Genomic DNA, 8,593 nt, shown 5'->3' with positions numbered 1-8,593 from the left:
GGGCTCAAGTGTGTCAGAGATGATGAGGACGGTGCAGGATAGGACAGGGTTCAGGGTCACTATGAGTTGTGACAACAACAACAACGTCAACTCTCAAGTGATTCTATGGACAATGAAGTGTGGCACCATCCCTGTGATCAGATCTGCTGGCTTCTCCTTGTCTGGGTCTTGGAAGTGGATTGCCAGGCCTTTATGCCTGATTTGTAATCATTGGGAAGCTCCACTGAAACTTGCATCGTAACAGCATCATAACACACAAGCCTCCACTTACAGGCGGGTAGTGTCTATGTCTGAGGTGCATTGCCCGGGACTTGAGGATTCTACCCCTGGTCTAGCTAGCTGTGGTTAATGATTAAGTCATTGTCAAGAGCTTGCAAACATTTACAGTTGCTGGGTATGATTACAGCCTCTGTGAACACCCACTGGAGGGTCAGCTCCAAGCTGGTTCCAGCTCGATAGCCGTGAGCTGAACTGAGTTCTAGAGCTGATGGTGTTAGTCTGTAGGGAGGGGCAGTGCTAAACCAGAGGACAAGCCGCTGGCATTTTTAATACACCGTTGGCTCCTTGGAAGAAGGATGGACAGCCTTCTCCGTGTGATTTCCAGCCTTGGGAACCCAATGGAGGATCAACTCTTAACCTGCTTCTATCTCCATAGGAATAAGCATCTGTTTTTTGTTTGTTTTTTAGTTTATATGTTGGGCTAAGGATCTCCGGCAACCTAGGACCTAACAGACTGCGCATCTAACCACACTCCGGGGCAGTGTGAACCCATCAGTGGCTCTTTGGGAGAAAACGGGCAGACTTTCTATAACATTGACAGTCTTGGAAGCCCAGTGGGACATCCTCTGAATTGCAGTTGCCCAGATGGTAGTGAGCTGAGTGACATGATGGTTAAGAACAAACAAACCAATGCCTTCAATGCAGCTTGAACTGCTTTCATCACCATTAGCTTCCCCCCACCCTTTTTGTGTACCCTTGAGTTGGATCCATCTGGCACCAGAGGAGTTGCCTGTCCTCCTTCAGCGGGGCATCTGGTGGATTTGAACCGTGCAGCCTCAGGGTTGCAGCACAGCTTTTTACCACTAGGCCACCCAAGCTCCTTAGCATTAGCTTAGGATCATACGCCACTTCCTGAAATGTTTCCATGTTAACCAGTTTTTCTGGTAGAGTAATTCTGTGTATTCCTTCCATGTTCTTTTGGTGCTTTCTAGATCATTCAAAATTGTAACTCGAGAGGAGATAGCTGAGTTTTGCCCCCACACAGTGGCTAGTGGGCTCAAACTGCTGGCCTTTTGATGAGTGGTTCAGTACGTTACACACTTTGCCCCTGAGTCCTTGATCTACATCCCAAGCCAGTCAGGCACGTCTTTGCTACTGAATCGGAACCAACTCACAGCTAATCTCCTCCCATGCAATGATCTGCTGCTGAAAACTCGCTGGAGGGTCAGCTGTGAGTCACTTCCAACTTGAAGGCAAACACCACCACCACACACAAATAAAGATGAAAATATATTTTCAAACTGGTTTTACAAAATTTCATTAAGAAAATTCTATCACCTTACGCCGTGGCAGCCATAGACGTGCAGCAGCCATGGCTGTGCGCTACCCTATGGCCGTGGGCCTCAACAAGGGCCACAAAGTCGCCAAGAACGTGGGCAAGCCGAGGTCTAGCCGCCGCCGCGGGCGCCTCACCAAGCACACCAAGTTCGTGCAGGACATGATCCGGGAGGTGTGTGGCTTCACGCCCACGCCACGGAGCTGCTCAAGGTCTCCAAGGACAAGCAGGCCCTCAAGTTCATCAAGAAAAGGGTGGGGACACACATATGTGCCAAAGAGGAAGTGAGAACTCAGCAACGTCCTGGCCGCCATGAGGAAGGTGGCTGCCAAGAAAGACTGAGTGTGCCCCACTGTCCCCCAAAGCCCATCTGATTTAATAAAGTGTAACCAACAACAACAACAACAAAGTTCTACCAGCTGCTCTGCTGGAGAAGGGTGACAGTCTCCTCCTGTACCAGTCAGATCTGATTTGATGGTATACACACACACACACACACACACACACACATAGTAAAATTAAAAAAAAAATTAAGAAGGAGAAAAAAAGAAACTAACAAACTAGGCTGGTTAAGGGAAAAAATGAACTTCTATGTTTTTTTAAAAAATCACAAACAAGCAGACAACTTGTGATAAAGTGGGTTTCATTAACTCACAGAAATTGGGGAGATGCTGCGGGTTGGGGCGGGTGAGTCAGTGTTGTCCCAGAGGGCACTTGTAGGATTGATTTCCCAGAGGGACATTGTGAGGACGACAGTGTCCAGGAGAGGGCACCAAAGCACCAGACACCAGGCACAGCCAGTTCCCCTTCCCCTTCCCTGCAGACTCCGCCTGGCTTCACTTTAAACTGGGCTTCTCAGGGACCTCCCAGCCCCCTGCCCTGGGAATCCGGAGACTCCCAGGCCTCGGGGGGGCTCAAGGGAGTCACTCGTGGCTTCGTTTAGAAAAGAGTAAAAAAAAAAAAAAAGAGTCCAGAATGAAGGTTGCATAGTGGAGGGTGCTGGGGTGGGGGAGGACTGTATACCAATGAAAGAAGTTTTCTTTTACTTTTTAAAGAGAAGAGTGAACCGAGGGGGAAGGGTGGGCAGGGAGAAATATGTGACGATGAATGAATGAAAATCCAAAATCTCTGTAAACGTTCATTGAAATTAGTAAAATTAAAAAAAAAAAAAGCAAAGAAAGGCTTTGCTGTGTGCCAGACCCCGGAGATCCAGTCTCTTGGTCTTCAGACTTCTCCAGGACAGAAGCTCCAATGCCTTTGAATGGTGGTGCTGAAGAGGAGGATTGAACATCCCACAAACCACCAAAAGAATAAACAACGTCTGTCTTCAAGAGAGTGCCGCCAGGATGGTACTTAGAGGCAAGGAGGTGAAACTTCATCTCACAAACTTTGGGCGTGTCAGACGGGACACCATGCTGGGAAAAGTGGAGGGTCAGAAGAAGACACTCATTGGGATGGATTGTACCAATGGCCTTGAGTGTAGGATCTGCCCCTCATACGATCACTGAGTCCTGCCTGACTTGCTGGTGTCCCACAGTAACAACCCTGATTGCAGTGAGGAAACAGACACGGAGCTTAAGTCACTGTATCCACACCAGGGCCCAGACTCCCAAATCTGACAACTGCCTCAGAAAAATCACGGAATTGGAATCTTAGAAGTTCAGAAGATTAACTGATCGAAATCTTAAATATATGTCTTTGTCTAGGTGATACACGGATGAGAACATGAGAATCTCCAGTCTGTGCCCCCATTCCCCCTGCCCCCCACCCCATTCTGAGTCTTGAATCTCTTTTTCCTGATTACGTCTCATTACGTCTTCACATGAGAAGAGGTTCTGGGTGACCCAGTCCTTGTTTCTCACTGTCGTGGTGAACGTGAGGATCGTTTTTAGGTCCTGGAGACCCTGCTTCTAGCCCACTTGTCCCTCGGGGAGGTGCTGGTGGCACATAGGCAGTTGTGGAGCTGATTCAGATGCTTAACGAGCCCACATATGGCTGAGGGGAAGTCTGCCCCTTCGGGTGTCCTAGACTTTCATATGACGTTTTTATAACCTCAAATTCCTTCTCTGCTCCTCCTCTGAGAAATCTTATTTGTAGAAAGAAAGGAAGATACAATCTGCTTCGGGGAACCCCCAGTTTGCTCCTGTGGATGGACAGGCAAAGGTGCTGAGTGTCAGGGGTGAGATTGCCCTGGAAGAGGACCTTGGGGGAGGGTGTGTTCCCCTGAGGAAAACCTGCAGATCCCACGCTGCACCCAGAGAGGAGAACCCCTAACCTGGCCCTCAGTAGGTCTGGTGTATTGTTACTGTTAAGTGCCATCGAGTCAAGTATGACCAATAGTGACCCTATGAACAACAGATTTGAACCCTGTACTATCCTGGGCCATTCTCACAATCTCTGACACACTCAAGCCCATTGCTGTGTTTTTTATGCCAGTACACTTGATTGAGGGTCTTCCTCTCTTTTACCATCCCTCCACATTTCCAAGCATGATGTCCCTTTCCAAGGAATTGCGTCTCCTAGCAACATGTCCAAGGTAAGTAGGTGAAGCCTTGCCATCTAGACCTCGTAAGGAGTATCCTGCGTGCTCTTTCTCTGAGAAATAGCTCTTTGTTTTTCTAGCAGTCCATGGATATTCAGTACTCTTCTCCAACATGACAGTTAAAAGAATCAATTCTACTTCTATCATCCTGCTTTCATTGTCCAGCTCTCACATGCACAGCAAGTGATTGGAAAGACTATGGCCTGAATCAGGCATACCTTAGTCCTCAAAAGAACATCATTGCTCTTCAATGATTTGGAGAGGTTCCTGACTGCCAACTTTCCCAGTACAGTTTCTCTCCTGACCGCTGGTACCAAGTGTATTGATTGTGGATCCAAGTGAGATGGAGTCGTTGATATTTCAGTGTCAGTTTCAGTCTGGTGTGAGGTGGTCTCAGCTCTGAAAGCTGCTTTCCACAGAAGCCTCCTGTTTCCAGCTCCTCCCTGTGGTCAGAGCATTACACCAGCAAGCTTGTCATTTGTTATCCCTGCTGTTCTGTTCCCTAATCAGATGTGTGCTCTTGGAGTTTGATTCCCTTTTTTATTTTACTTTCTAATTAATAATTTTATCATTTATAGACACTGTGTTTCACGCAGGTGAGTTGTGTTTTATATGAGCTTGTATTTACATTATATTTCGTTCACATATATTATGGGTATTTCCCCCCTTGGCATCTACTTCCTAAACCACATGCCTCTGGAAACTTTATGAACTTTGATAAATGTTGATAGTTGTAGAGGGGCTTCAAGCCTTTTGTTCATAGGGTCGCTATGAGTCGTGCTCGACTCGAAGGCAATCAACACCACCATGATCATCTAATAACTACATTCATAAAAGCAGGTAAGCCAGCTACTTCATGCTTCATGACTTAATATTCTCATTTTAGAGAGCAACTTTCTGGTTTGCCCTATCAAACCAGTCCTCTGCGGGGATGAGCAGGAGTTTGGTTTCTTGAGTTGGTGTCTCTGGGTGGTGCCGATGACTAATGGAAAGGCTTGGGGTTCGAGTCTACCCAGAGGAACCTTGGAAGAAAGGCCCTGGCAATGAAAGCCCTGCAGAGCACAGCTGCGCTCTGACACACGTACTTGGAGTTGCCATGAAGCTGAGTTAGCGTCATGGCAACCTCGTCAATCGCCGTGGATATGCTCTGGCCAACGAAATAGCAGACATTCTACCCCAGGCTCCCAAGTGGAAGGCTTTAAGAACGAGTGTGTGATTCCTTCAGCTCCCTGTCCCCCTGACAGAGCCCTGCCCCTTACCCCCTGCAATGGGCATGCTGTCTGGCCCACTGCTGGGAAGGTGATTTTGACTCCTACTGACCCCTGGTGACCCTTTGCTGAGTTTTTGAGGCAGAAAATCTTTGTGGGAGGAATGGCGGGTAGATTTGAACTGCCGACCCTTTGGTTAGTAACCCAATCCTAATACTTTGCATGATACAGCACTAGGGCTCATCATGCTGTCTGAGTGAGAAATAAACCTTTAGGAGCTGTGCGTTCTGTCCTTTAACCTTGGTGGCATGCTGTCCATAGTTGTACAAACCGTTAAGTGCTTGCTTACTAATGGAAAGGCTGGGCGTTCAAATTCACCCAGAAGCACCTCCTTTGGCCTGATGCCCAACAATGGACCATGTGGGTCAGTGCCTTCTCACAGAAAGAATACAGGACTCATTGATGGATTCATTCATCCATTCCTGTCATGGGGACAATAATAAACTGGCCGCTGTCCAGTCAATGCCCATTTATGTTGACCTCATTGTGTTCAGATAGATGGAGAAAAGATTGAAACTGTCAACAGCTTCATCTAACTTGGATCCACAGCCAACACGTTTGGTACCAGCAGACAGGAAATCAGGAGACGAATTGCACTGGGAAAGTCTGCAGTCAGAGACCCTCCAAAATACTGAGGAGCAAAGGTGTCAGTTTGAGGACTAAAGTGTGCCTGGTTCAGGCATAGTCTTTCTAATCACTTGCTGTGCATCAGAGAGCTGGACAGTGAATAAGGATGACAGAAGCATTGATGCCTTTGAGCTGTGGTGTTGGAGAAGAGCGCTGAACATCCCATGGACAGCCAAGAAAACAGATGTGTCTTAGAGGGGGTGCAGTCAGAGTGCCCCTTGGAGGCAAGGATGACAAAATTTCAGCTCACATACTTTGGGCAGGTTGCTAGGAGAGGTTAGTCCTTGGAGAAGAACATTATGTGAAGAGTTGATGAAAGGAAGATCTTCAGCCTGGTGGATTAGCACAGTGACTGCAGCAATGGGCTCAAGTATGTCAGAAACGATGAGATTGGCACAGGATGGAACAGGGTTCAAGTCGGTTGTTCATAGGGTCGCTGTGAGTCTTACTCAACGGTCCCTAACAATAACAACCACCACCATGTGTTCAGAGGAGCACTGTTCTCCATAGTGTTGATTTCTCAGTAGATTGCCAGGTCTTTTCTTCTGAGGTGCCTCGGTGGACTTGATCCACCCACCTCTGTGTTAGCTGCACCCCCCAGGGACTGCAGACCTGGAAGCAGCGGCTCAGTGCAGGGTTGTCTGAGGCCCGAGAGTGCCAGTGTACATAGAGCTCTCAGCAGAGTCAGACATACGGGACGCGCTGTGCAAGCCTTTCTATTATTATTTTTAATTTATTCCTCTAACTTGACTAAGCAGTCCCTGTTTTCTGGATGTGAGGACACTGAGAACAAAGGCTGTTTCTTCCCTTTGGGGAGAAAGTCCTAGGAAAAGATCTCATCAACACCAGTGAGAAGGGTCTCTAAGAGGGTCTAGGGTGCCAAGGACTCAGAGGGCAAGAGGGGTCCAGGGAGGTGCGTAGGGTCAGGGGTTTGTTCTGGGAGTACGCTGGCCTTGGGCTTTGAGCTGGATCCCGGGGGGCTGGCCGGGCACGGTGACAGGCATCAATTACATAAGCTCCCCGCCCCCCAGCCCCCAGCAGCCAGGATTTTTTTGACAGTTCTCACAGCCCCCACGTGGAGTCAGCTCCTCAGCAGCGGAGCTGGGGGGGGGTGTGGGGGAACAGCTGAGAACAGTCACTCCAGTTCTGGGGACATTGTACCCCACCTTCCCAAGGGAGGGAGACTAGTAGCACCAAGTCCTGGAATCAGGAGCACAAGTGGGGCTGTTCTTTGGACCTGATGCGGCCCTGGCCCCAAGCCCCTTGCTCAGCCCCTCCTGCATCCATCTCAGCCTCATCCTCCCTCACCTGGTGGGAGGTGAGGGCTGGGGGCCTCTAGAGGAGAGAAAAGGGTGGGGTGGGGTGAGGGGAGAGACCAGAAATGTCAGTGAGAGGAAAATCTGGGGTCCTAGTCCTGTCAACCCGGCGTGAAGGCATGCTGTTCAAATCCACCCGCTGCTCTGTGCAAAAAAGGTGGGTGATCTCCTCCTGTGTGATTTATGGCCTCTGAGGGTCAGCAATGAGTTGGTTGCTCTGACCCAACAGCACACAACAACAACAACAACAACAACAACAACAACAACACAATGGTAATGAGTGTAGAGGTATCAATGAGGAGGCCAGGGAGTGGGGGCTGAGGAGAGTGGGGAGGACCAGGCCGCTGTGGGTGGGTGTGTTTGGGGGTCCAGGCCCTTCACGAGGTGTTTCATTCATCTCCCTTGACCCCCTCTGCGTGATAGAACTCTGAGCACTGAGAAGGCCCCAGCAGCAGCAGATAGAAATCCCTTGAGGCGCAAAGAGGTCAAGTCACCAACTCACGTACACAGTTACTGAGCGCTTAGCCAGGGCCAGACCTAGAGCCCTCGTCTCCTGCCATGGCTGCCTTTGGGGGCCCAGGCACCCTCTATTATTGGGAAGGCCTAATCTTATTTGCTGTTCTGTGCTTGTTGCCTTATTGATTTGTGTAGTTTTCTGCTGCTGTCCCCTTTCTCCCACCTCTGTCCCTCTGTCTTTCTGTGGCGCTGACCCCAGGGGAAGCTACAGTCCCATGAGGCATTATTTTAGCATCGCCTGGGACTAGCATGTCTCGTGTAAAGAACTGGGGACAAAAAATGCAACAATGAATAAATGGAAATCCAAACTATCTGTAAACGTTCATTGAAATTAAGTTAAAAAAATTAAAAAAAAAGGAAGGAAAAAAAAAAAGAACTGGGAACAGCCCCATCCCCAGGTCCTCCGCAGAAGTCCAGGGTGCAGCCTCTCTTGCTTTCTCTAAGAGGAGCGTCTCCTGGTGGATACACACAGTATGACTCCTCCTTGCATGTAGGCTGGGTTTGGTGATGGGGGTGGTGGGTACCACGGAGTCAGAACCCACCCACAGCTGACACTCCAGCAGGTTCTCAGAGTAAATCACACGGGAGGAGACTACCTGTCTTTCTCCCATGGAGCAGCTGGTGGATGTGAACCATGTACCTTTGGGTTGGCAGCAAAGCTCCTTACCACGAGGCCACCAGAGCCCTGGTGGCTGATGTGTAAATAGAATACAACAGAAATGCCACAGAGAAACGGCAGCTTCCATCTGGAATGTTCTCTCTCTCTCAT

The 8,593-nt window shown here is 49.0% G+C and overlaps 1 pseudogene; it reads left to right on the top strand.

Annotated features, from left to right (window-relative positions):
- Positions 1-1,591: 1,591 nt before the first annotated feature.
- On the top strand, positions 1,592-1,897 carry LOC102864205 (annotated as a pseudogene).
- Positions 1,898-8,593: the final 6,696 nt, after the last annotated feature.

This window comes from Elephantulus edwardii, unplaced genomic scaffold (genome assembly GCF_000299155.1).
Source record: "Elephantulus edwardii isolate Elephantulus edwardi_28Jun2011 unplaced genomic scaffold, EleEdw1.0 scaffold00086, whole genome shotgun sequence".
Lineage (NCBI taxonomy): Eukaryota > Metazoa > Chordata > Mammalia > Macroscelidea > Macroscelididae > Elephantulus > Elephantulus edwardii.
The sequence above is the reverse complement of the archived record's forward strand: the minus strand, read 5'-3'. Positions and strand labels throughout refer to the sequence as shown.